The 12,161-nt window shown below is 39.2% G+C and overlaps 1 long non-coding RNA gene across 1 annotated transcript; it reads right to left on the bottom strand.

Annotated features, from left to right (window-relative positions):
* Window positions 1–535: 535 nt before the first annotated feature.
* Window positions 536–10,309, bottom strand: LOC103886726. Its single transcript, XR_650517.2, has 2 exons — window positions 8,632–10,309; window positions 536–2,509 (listed from the first exon to the last, which is right to left on the bottom strand). It is a non-coding gene; the product is annotated as an uncharacterized LOC103886726 (long non-coding RNA).
* Window positions 10,310–12,161: the final 1,852 nt, after the last annotated feature.

Genomic DNA, 12,161 nt, shown 5'->3' with positions numbered 1-12,161 from the left:
AATATCAGGGTTATCATAATAGATGTCAAAGGACCAAGAAATACAGACTTTAATGAAGCCAGTTAAGTTTCAAGGTGCCGACAGCCATTCAGGAGCCTAAATAAAGATCTCTGTCCAACTGTTTCCATTGCTGAAGATCAACTGTATACTGTAAGCCCAATGACAGTAGGAAATACCAGAGTCCTCAGAAAAACTCCAGAAAATCTCCTCTCTGTCAGTGATTCTCAAACTTTCAGGTGAATAAGAATTACCTGGTAAGCTTCCTAAAACAGTTTTTGGGCCCATCTAATAAAATTTTAATTCAATAGGTTAGGTGGGGCTCATAAATTCAGTTCTAAATAAGCACACAGTGGTTCCAACATGGCTGCTCCAAGGAACACTCTTTGAGAATCACTGACCACTACTGAATCAGAATCTGCATTTTACAAGATTTCCAGGTGATTTGTATGCACGTTGTTAAAATTTGAGAAGTATTACTCTAGGAAATAAGTAAATGGTTGTTTTGTATTGATTTTTTTTTTCCTTCTTACTCTGCTATGTTGGAATAGAGAGATGGGAAAGAGGGAAGGCAGCTTCAAAAGAAACTAAAACTAAGTGCTTAAATTACACCCTTTGTTGAGAAGCAAATCTATTTGACCACCTTGTTCATCTTTCTCAAGAAATGAATCATTCTCTCCTTTCTTGACCTATTACCTCTCCATTCTTATTCTACCTTACCCAGGGCTCACATTACCTCGGGTTCCACTTTAACTTCAGCTCTGTATGTTATGGATTTACTGGGAAAATCTAGATTCATATAATTGTTCCCTCTTGAATAAAAAATGATTTTGGTTCAAACAAAGAATTAAGTTTGGATTACGTATGTTCATAAGAGCTTTTATGTCAAGAAATTAACAAGAAATTCACAGAAAATCCTTTGTCAGATTGATTTGGGATTTAGAAACATACTCACAACAAGAGTGAGAAATGTTCACACAGTGGCATTCCAGAGTCACCCTAGATCTTAGTGATAGGGGAAGGAAGGACAGCTTCTTTGCTGACTGTGCTGTATGTAATTTTATGTTACATATAATTACTTGGACTAGACCAAATATGCCCCCAATTGAGCCACACAGAAGACTAAGTATGCTGTCGCTGCATGTAACGAATGGTCACAGAGAAGATAAAATGTAAGATATGAATATATCATGCCTTTGGCAATAGGTAGTATCTGAGTTCACATGACTAATACTTCCTACTTGCTGATTCACACTATTGTAGGTAGCTTTTTGCTCCAGCAGCGAAAAGCTTGTCTGCTAATAAACTACAGAGACAAAAGAGCTCCAAGGCCAACCACAAACTGCAGAAATGTGATTTAAACTAGCCAGTGTCCCTCATTCCACCACAATAACCCATATACTATTGCTCTAGTTACTTCAATCTGCCAGAGAGACCTCACCCCCAGCCCAATTATTTCCATAGTCAATGAGCCTGTTACTAAATCTAAAACTTGACAGATCCATGAGCAGATTTTAGGTTGCTGAAATACCACGAACAAACATGGAGGGCATAGGAAACCATGGCGCTTCATCTCATTTTCTCTGACAAGTTTCATGTACTGGAGCAGAGTGCTGGACAGTGAGCACAGAATCAAGGTTCTAATGCCAGTTTTTCTACCAGTTACCCTGATGCAATTCACTTGGCCTCCTTCATTCCATTCCTTCCAAAATCAGGCTATGTTCTCATTAAGATGCCTCAGTATCTAGGAGTTTGTGATTATGTGGGCATATCCATGCTGCTGGAAAGCCAAACAGCCAGCTGTTCAGCAGCAAATGGAAAACAACAATCTTGGATGAGATTGGGAGCTGTAGTTTCACTAGCTCCACACAAACCATCCTCATCCTAGATTAGGCTTTGGCGCCTTGGGCTGCTCAGAAACTGGGACACTGAATAAGGTTTGCTCATGGGAGCACCCTTCCTTACTTATTCAACTAAAAGTCTATCAAGAATACCATTCAGACGCTAACATCAGGATTCTCTTCCACGTCAGGATCAAGAATTAAAATATGACCCAGACAGTAAAAGCTGCCTCCAAAAAGTCTGCAACTGCATGAAACGTAAAGCCCTCACTCACCCTCATTCCCACCCCACATTTTTCTTAAAGGCAAATCAGATGTTCTCTTTTTTAAGAGACATGGGCAATTTTGTGTATAAATACCAGGAGAGAACCCGCATGGGGCCACAGAGGTTTTATCTTACAAGAACCACCTATATCGACGATGTCTAGCTGATGTATTTAAAGGAAGATTAAGAGCAGAAAACCAGGAAAATGTTTTCGTATTTTTATTAATGAAAACCAAATAAACCTTCCAGAACTGGATGTGTGTCCTCTCTTTTTCCGGCATCCATGTTCCCTTCTTCTGGTAACAGCCACAGTTTCTATTTGGGAAGCACCTCTGCCTCTCTCAGTCAGTAAACCTAAGTTCTCAGTCCCAAGGTCCCTTCTTCTCTCAGCATTGTATGTTTCTGCCTGAATCCGTTTGTACAGATAATTAGAATTGACAATTAAAAGGTGAAATTTAAAAAAAAAAAAAAAAAGAAAAAAAGCATAAAATACCTTTTTAAAGTTATACTTCAAGGACAGACCTGTAAAATTAATGTAGTTGAAAGCTGCAAAAGACTTGGAGATTTTTCTCGGAAAGAAAGACTCAGGCATGAAGTGCAAACACCACACTTTATATTGGGCAAGAAACAGAAAATTGCCAGAGTATTGGGAGTACTTCATGAGAGTACTTCATCAAAGTACTGGGAAGAAATCAGAGGTGGAAAAAAAGGCACAACTTGGGCAACTAAACAATATGTTTTTCTTACTATCAGAATTCTGATTTTTTTTAATATGCCAAGGCTAAAAAATTACATCTTCAGAATCTTCTTTGCATCAAGATATAGTCACGTGACTATGGTGGGCCAATGATATATAAAAACAAGTGTCACCTGGGCTTCTAAAAAGGCTCTGTAAAGAGGTCCGATTTAATAAAATGAAGATGTCTAATTAGAGCTTGACTTGTTCTGAGAATTTTTATAATGAGGAAAAAAAACTTATTAACTCAGAACCCCACACTTCAGTAAATGATGAATGCAAGAACTGTCATGAGACATGAAGAACTGCTTGCAAATATACAAATCAAACAAATAATAAGTAACTTTCCCAGTGATATTAAATTATTTAATCACTCATACCCTACAGGTTATATCACAGTAATTACAATGATGGAGTCGGTGGGTCCTAACCAACGAGAAGCCTGATTTTTCCACATTTAGGACCGTTTAGAGAACTATAGGGCATTCAAAGTGTAGCAGGAATCTGAGCTTTCACAGCATCTTTTGTGTTCATAAATCTTTGTTTATCCTTGGTGCTAAAAGCCAAACCCAAGGCTGTACTGTAACATACTATAATCTAGGTTTTCAGGAATTTCTGATGAAAACAAAGGTTCGTATTAACATTACAAGTGAATAAATGTTTCTACTTCTTTCATCTTTAGTTGATATGTTGCTTGCTAAATAAACCAAATTTTTGGAGGAAAATGTATTACTTCATAACAGGTTCTATTCAACGAAAGCAGACAAAGACCCATGCTAATAACCCCCCCTTTCTAACTTCCTAATTCTATACATTAGAATTTTCATGAAAACTTTCATTTCAGCCAGCATAACACCTTGCAAGAAGCAGGCAGTCAATAAATATTTGTTAAGATTATTGGTAGATACAAACACATTAGCTGAACATTATAGAAATTTAGCCTAAGGGCTCTTCACTAAACAGAAAATTACAGTGATGCTTCCTCTTTTTAACCCTGCTACCTATTTTTAACATGTTCTTTATTTCCAAGAGAAAGGACATAGCCTTGCTGGCTAAAAACACACCCTTCCCCACATCACTAGCATCCTGTAAATGGTCATAAATCACAATTGGTCCTTGTCATGAGAGAAACTGTGTGTGTCAGCTCAAGCTTGTCTGCCTTATAACAGAGCTGCAAGGGTAAAATCAAACATATCTAAGCGTTTAGTGGAGAAATACTGACACGGAGAAGCAAAGAAATATTGGGGGAGAAAAATTATAAACTTATTATACCTTTCTACAACAGTAGACTCCAGATCAGAAATCAGGATGAGGTTGGTCAACCCAAAGCGCTGCAGTGATAGCACCGACATACACATTATTTGGGGCTGCAACACCTTTCTGTACTGGAAGGACTAATAAAACTTAAAAGTCTTAAAACTCTAATTATTTGGGCAGACTATTGCAGACTGGAGAGAAGTGGAAGTCAGGTTGACATTTAAGTGCCACTGCACTCCAGCCTGGGCAACAAAGAGTGAAACTCTGTCAAAAAAAAAAAAAAAGAGAGAGAGAGAGAGACAGAAAGAGAAAGAAATAAAGAAACAGAGAGAGAAGGAAGGGAGGGAGGGAGGAAGGGAGGGAGGGAGGGAGGGAGGGAGGGAGGAAGGAAGGAAGGAAGGAAGGAAGGAAGGAAGGAAGGAAGGAAGGAAGGAAGGAAGGAAGGAAGGAAAAAATGTACACATCTTGTATTTCTCTAGTAGTACATTACAGCAATGTTTAGAGTCCACATAAATTACAGAAGGGACATAGTTAGGTAGTTTAGTGAATACCTTCCGAAAACCCTGGAGGAGTGCTGTATCGTTTCCTTGGGATTAAAGACATTGCTTATCTGCAACTAAATGATGCACAAAAGGAGGGCCCTCCAAAACTAACTCCTCTGCTTTCCTGACCCAGCTTCCCTTCCAAGCAAAAAGAAAGAGGCCCTCGAACTTACAGTAATTCCTGAAAAATAAAGTTAGAAAAATATTATTTATGTTCTTTCAAGACAGCTGGGAGTTGGTGGATAGATGGCATAGGGAAGAAACTGACTTGAAATTGATAATGGGATAATAAAGGATTAGAAATGCTCACTTCTATCTATTACCAGAGTTTCTACAAAATCCCAAGACTGTCATTATAGCTTTACTAATTAAAATGGTAGCCCACACACAACTAGACTACAGACACCTATAACAGATGTTTTCTTTGAGAAAGAAATTAAAACTACCAAAGGTTTGCCAGCTGAAGGATTTCAAATGCAGTTATAGGATCATTGGTCTCCAATGATTCAATTTGCAAAGAAAAGTCTCCCACACAACCCACACATTAGATAAAGTGATATATACACCTTCTATTTCAGAACACCTTACATTTTGGATGAATGGCCTTGAATTCTGGCTTAAATTGCTTCACATTCAGTAGTTTTCCAGAAAAAGAAAACTTTACAGATCTGGATCCTGTTATTTAGTACACTAAATCCACAGCACAAAGTCAATCTATCTGGATAATTGAATATACCAGTAACTAGTGATAGGCACTAAAATGGATTAAACTAGGAGCCCTGACTTCACTATTATTTGTGTTTTGTGAAATAATTTTTATATCGATAAGTGTAACATATATAAGACTGCAACTTTCATATCTCCCATGCATACACACACACACACACACACACCCGTATGCACACTCTGAGAGGCAGTATAGAATAATGAAAGGACCCCTGGGCTGAAGTCAGAAACAGCTCTGGTCCCAGCTGTCACTAACTTGCTGAAGAACCGGGGCAAGCTGCACAACTGTTCCACGTTTCCGTTTACACATTAACTTATTTAACAAACATTACTTGACACAGACCTACAAGAACACAAGTTTGCTCATCTGTAAAAGGAAGGAAAATAAGACCAAGTTTACAGAATTGTTGTTAGGATTAAATAATGGGTATACTTTACACCCAAGACACATCAGGTCTATCCCTTTCTCCCCTACTATCAGGTACTGTGTAAGGTCTGACACTTTGTCCCAGTGAGCACTGTGGAAGTACTTATCACCTTTGTCATCACCGGATAAAGTTATTTTCCCTTCTAGTTAGTAAAGCCAGGATCTTCTTTCTAGTACATAGATATATCCTCTGAACGAGCAAATGCCTTGGCACATACTAAACACTCAATAGGCCAAGTGCTGTGGCTCACACCTGTAATCCCAGCACTTTGGGAGACCGAGGCCGGCAGATCACTTGAGGTCAGGAGTTCGAGACCAGCCTGGCCAACATAGCGAAACCCTGTCTCTACTAAAAATGCAAAAATTAGCTGGACATGATGGCACATGCCTGTAATCCCAGCTACTCGGGAGGCTGAGGCAGGAGAATGCTTGAACCAGTGAGGCGGAGGTTGCAGTGAGCCGAGATAGCACCACTGCACTCCAGCCTGGGTGACAGAATGAGACTTTGTCTTGAAAAAACAAAACAAACAAACAAAACACTTAATAAATATTTTTGAATGAATACATTATCTTTTAATCCTTAAAATAAATCTATGGATCAAGTATTACTTTTGCCATTTTACAGTTAAGGAGGGCAGAACAATTATATAAATGCTGACTATAAATTCAGGTGCTTGTCCCTTCCAACTCCACACTGCTAAGCTTTTTATAGTTCCCAGTATTTGATTATTATGTTATTCTTCTTAAATAATCACCACTTATATGTATTGGCTAATGGTTGAAAAATAACAAGAGCTCAAACTATAAAATCAACTTTCAACCCCCCTATCTTTAAGGAAGATAAAATAGTTGAGCTTAAAAAATAGAATGGTTTATGAGAAAACTGTATTCTCACACATACACAGAAACTATCCACATTAAGTTGTTCCTCAGTAATATGGTTTGGCTCCGTGTCCCTACCCAAATCTCATGTTGAATTGTAATCCCCAGTGTTGGGAGAGGGACCTGGTGGGAGGTGATACGGTCATGGGAGTGGATTTCTCCCTTGCTGTTCTTGGGACAGTGAGTGAGTTCTCATGAGATCTGGTTATTTAAAAGTGTGCAGGCCGAGCATGGTGGCTCACGCTTGCAATTCCAGCACTTTGGGAGGCCACAGCAGGCAGATCACTTAAGGCCAGGAGTTTGAAATCAGCCTGGCCAACAAGACGAAATCCCATATTTACTAACAATATAAACATTAGCCTGGCGTGGTGGTGCACGCCTATAATCCCACCTACTCGAGAGGCTGAGGCATAAGAATCACTTGAACCTGGGAGGCAGAGGGTGCAGTGAGCCAAGATTGCACCACTGCACTGCAGCCTGGGTGACAGAGTGAGACTCTGCCTCAAAATATAAATAAATAAAAGTGTGTAGCACTTCCCTCTTTGCTTTCTTCCTCCTGTTCTGCCACGTGAAGAAGGTGCTTGCTTTCTCTTCACCCTTCTGCCATGCTTGTAAGTTTCCTGAGGGCTCCCCAACCATGCTTCCTGTACAGCCTGCAGAACTGTGAGTCAATTAAGCCTCTTTGCTTCATAAATTACTCAGTCTCAAGTAATTCTTCATAGCAGTGCAAGAATGGACTCATACATTAAGAAATTCTCCCAAGTAATTTCCCCAGCTTAAATTTCCATACACTTTTCCCCCAATGAAAAGTTATTTAATAAACAAATAATCAAGAATGGTGTTAGAAATGTGAGATGTGAGGCAATCATTTCTCTAAAACATTTCTTCAACAAAATTTGGGCTATTTTGCTTTAAGAGCAGCAACATAATCATGCCAGGTAACTTTCAGAAGAGAATTGTAGCCCCCTAGCCTGGGAATGAAACAGACCTGGGTTAGACGCTGCAAAGGTCCCTAGGCCCCATTGGCTCTACGTCATTATTTTCACATGTTCCCCATCATAAAAGCCTACATAGCCTTCTATACAAAACACAAGCTTTACTAGATCACAAGTACATGTTACAGAATGATTGCCTCCTCATTGGCATTCCTTATAAGACATATTTCCAAACTTCCATCTCCTCTCACTCTGCCCTCTCCAAAAGCAGCCTCTCCCTTACCACTTATGAGTCTTCTTCACTAAAGAAAACTTGATATATACTTGGGCACTCAGCAGCTATTACATTTCGTGACATCAAAACACTCTCAAAAATTCATCTTAATTTAGCAATTTAACAATTCTCTAGACACAGAGAAGGGTTGAGACCAAAGTCATAAAGCATTTAGTGACAAAACCAGAAGGTGAACCCATGTCGAATACCACATCAAATGATGTTTCTGGCATAGAGAGACTTTAAGAGAGAGAGCAAGATGATTCATAAATAAGGTATCACTATGGTACACGGAATATCTCTGTCACTACATCTCACCTTCCCCCCACCTCAAAGACAGAGTGGGCTGGGCACAATGGTTTACACCTGTAATCCCAGTACTTTGGGAGGCTGAGGTGGGTGGATCCCTTGAGCTCAGGAGTTTGAGACCAGCCTTGGCAACATGGTAAAACTTCATCTCTACAAAAATTTTTTTTAAAAAAAATTAGCAAGGCATGGTGGCACACTCCTATAGTCCCAGCTACTCAAGAGTCTAAGGTGGGAGGATGACTTGAGCTGGCGAGGAGGAGGTTACAATAAGCCAAGACCTCGCCACTGCCCTCCAGCCTGGGCAACAGAGAGCCTATCTCCAATAATAACAGTAATAAAAAGACAATGATGGTGTATGCACTCTGAAACTAGGGCAATTTATGACAGGACAGTCATAAATCCTGAAGACACATATCAGCCATTGATTATGTCATAAATACCTGAAAGTATCAAATTTTCCAAGGCAGTCAAAAAGAGCTTCATTCTTCCACAAGAGGAACCAGAACCTAGTGTATTCAAGACAGGATTTCTACAGGAAAGCAGCCCCTGCCCAGGCAGCACCTACAATAAACATGTTTATGAGCAAAGAGTTCAGAAAAACATATTGTGAGTCTTAGAAACAGCATATGCCTCATTTCATAGAGGTTGCTATAGTGCTAGGCATTTTTTTTACTGCATTTTAGAGAAATAACTGTAAAATGAGGGTCTATAACCAGCATATAACACAATAAACAACAGCATCAACTTCTGTCCCCTTGTTGTAAACAGTTTCCCTATGCTTTAATTGAAAATGTAAATGTTAATGCCTTGTGTGCTTTCTCAAAATAGTTTGAGACAAATTCTATTCCAAGAAAGATCTCTATATTTGTCACCTCTATCAAAGGTACAAAGATTATAGAATTTTCGTATTGTAAATCAAGGACTGCTCCCCTCAGCCCATAGGAAAGGATGAGCTACTTCCTGTTTTCCAAGAGCTTTGGAATCCCTCTGCAGTAAGAGAGGAACTATGACAACAAAGTCCCTGAATGCAACAAGAAAGCACAGAGAGGGAGGTGTGGCAGGCAGCGGCAGCAAGGGTGGTCACTATAGGCTTTGACCTGGAGATTAGTTAAGGCCTTTCTAAAGGTCTGCACCCAAAATAAACATAAGAAATAATAATATGCTTTGCATAACTTCCCTGATGCTAAATATGTAACAGATCTTGAGTAATTGTCCAACTCAGGTTGTATCTTCAGAGACTAATACACTCATAAAAAAGAAAAACTGGGGTTTGTGGTAAGATGAGCATTGTTAAAATGCTATTTCCTATTCAGGTTCCAAATCCTCACAAAGATTTCACTACCTAGGGCTCTCTTTGTTCCTGAGAAAACTTACACACCTCCCCATGCTGAGACATCCACTTCTCACCAACAGGTCAGGCCCAATATAACCAAATTTAATTTACTTTGTAAAGTATGTGAACTACTATTCAAGCATAGTTGCTGTCCTATTTGTAGAACTTGTATCCATATCAAGGCAACTGATTCTGCTTCCTTTTCTATTCCTCTTCCTTTCTGTCAAAATACAAGTTTATAGTTATTGCCACTTTTTCAGTCTATTCTTTTATAAATTCCTCTCTCCAAAGGGACAGGTGGGAGTCAGACAGACCTGAAATTACATCATCTTATATTTTCTCAACTAAATTGTTTATATGTACATTTATATAAGTGTCTTAACTGTTTAACCTAGAATATAAAGTTCTTAAGGAAAATGTCTACTTCTTTTATACTATAGCAAGATACATGATCAATACAATTTCCAAATCACCTTTAATACCAGTTAAGACCACAGTGAAAGTTTAAAGTTACGCAAATTATCAAATATATGGAAGCAAAATCATGCTTTTTCAATGAAAATCATCAGTAAGTTTTACCAAGTTGACTTAGAAATTCTTCTATAATTCTTTATGAAGAATTTAGATATGTTCATGGGGTAATTTCTAAAATGAGTTTCAACTACTTAGTGTTGCTATTCTCAAGTATATTCATATTCACATGGTTGAGCATGGTGGCTCACACCTGTAATCCCAACAATTTGGGATGCCTAGGCAGGGGGATTGCTTGAGCCCAGAAGTTCGAGACTGGCCTGGGCAACATAGCAAGACCTCATCTCTACAAAAAATAAGTAAGTTGAATGTGGTGGTGTGCCCCTGTAGTTATTCAGGAGACTGAGGTAGGAGGATTCCTTGAGCCCAGGAGGTCGAGACTGCAGTGAGCTGTGATTACACCCCAGCCTGGGCAACAGAGCAAGACCCTGTCTCTGAAACAAAAACAGAAACAAGTAAAAAGTACAGGAATAACCAATCTGAAGAACTAGATTCATCTCTGTAGAGAAGGGATATTTTTACATACGTTTTTCAAAGAATTAGCCACACCAGCACATTAAGCACCATGAAGATTAAAAAGAAGTAATTGCATTAGGAAAAAAACACTTTAACTTATTCAAATTAATGGTTATTTTTTATAAACAAATATATTTATAGAGTAAAAAGAAACAGATCTATTTTTATATTAATTTCCATGACTTGCTCCCTACCCATTCACTGATGAGATAAATACAGTTGATCTTATTTTTCACCTTTTAATTTATTCGGCATAGACAGATAAAATTCCCCATTGTCCTTTGCTACTTTACCTCCTCTTTGTGCATTTATCCACTAAATAAACATCTACTACCTACTGCTGTCAAAAAGGGTGCAGAGGGTTCCAGCTTGGTCTCTTTGGTTGGTTTCCCTTCTTACCCTAGTTTCTGCTAGAGTGACCCAGGACTCCAACCTCAGTCTCATTCTCAAGCCATCTATGCCTCATTTGATAATCTTAGACAGTCTCTTTGTTCACTCAGCACCTATTATGTGCTAATGGCTCTCATATTTACACATATTCCAGACCTCTTTCCTAAACTCCAGATTGATATATCAGGATATTGACTTCTCATCATCTACCCTTGGAAGTCTTATAGAATCTCAACTTAATAATATGCCCAACACAAACTCTTGACCTTCTCTACCAAACCTGCTCATCCTAGCCTTCCTTATTTCAGTTTATGGCAACTTCATCCTTCCAATTAGTGAAACTATAAGCCTTGAAATCATCCTTGAAACCTCTTTCTCTCATATCCCACAACCAAGGTGTCTACAAACCTTACTTGCCCTATCTTCCAAGTATAGTGCATCCTCAATCTGATGAGTTTACATCACTTTCATCACTACCACCCTGATACACACCAGAAAAATCACTCTCGGATCACCTCCCACCCTTGACTCCCTTCAGTCTGTATTCAACATCTTGGCCCAAGACATCTGTACATGCTCTCATGCTGTTACTTGATCAGTCTTGGAATTTTCCTGCCTTAAGGACTTTAGAGTAAATGTTCCCTCTGCCTCCAACGCAGTTGTGTAGTTACCCACATGACTAACTCCTTGAAGTCCTCAGAGTCTTTACTCAAATAGCATCTTCCTAATGAAGCCCACTCTGACACCCCATGACTAACTCCTTAAACTCCTCCAAGCCTGTATTAGTCCATTCTCATGCTGCTATGAAGAAATACCCGAGACTGGGTAATTTATAGAGGAAAGAGGTTTAAATGACTCACAGTTCAGCATGGCTAGGGAGGCTTCAGGAAACCTACAATTATGGTGGAAGGGGAAGCAAACACATCCTTATTCACATGGCAGCAGGAAGGAGAAGTGTGGAGTAAAAGGAGGAAAAGCCCCTTGGAAAACTATAGATCTCCAGAACTCACTCATTATCAAGAGAAGAGCATGGAGGTAACCACCCCCATGATTTAATTATCTCCCACAGGGTCCCTCCCATGACACCTGGGGATTATGGGAACTACAATTCAAGATGAGATTTGGATGGGAACACACCCAAACCACATCAAAGCCTTTACTCAATCACCATCCTAATGAGGCCTATTCTAATAACCTATT

The sequence above is a fragment of the Papio anubis genome, chromosome 8, assembly GCF_008728515.1.
Source record: "Papio anubis isolate 15944 chromosome 8, Panubis1.0, whole genome shotgun sequence".
Taxonomy (NCBI): domain Eukaryota; kingdom Metazoa; phylum Chordata; class Mammalia; order Primates; family Cercopithecidae; genus Papio; species Papio anubis.
This window is presented reverse-complemented; position numbering and strand designations above follow the sequence as displayed.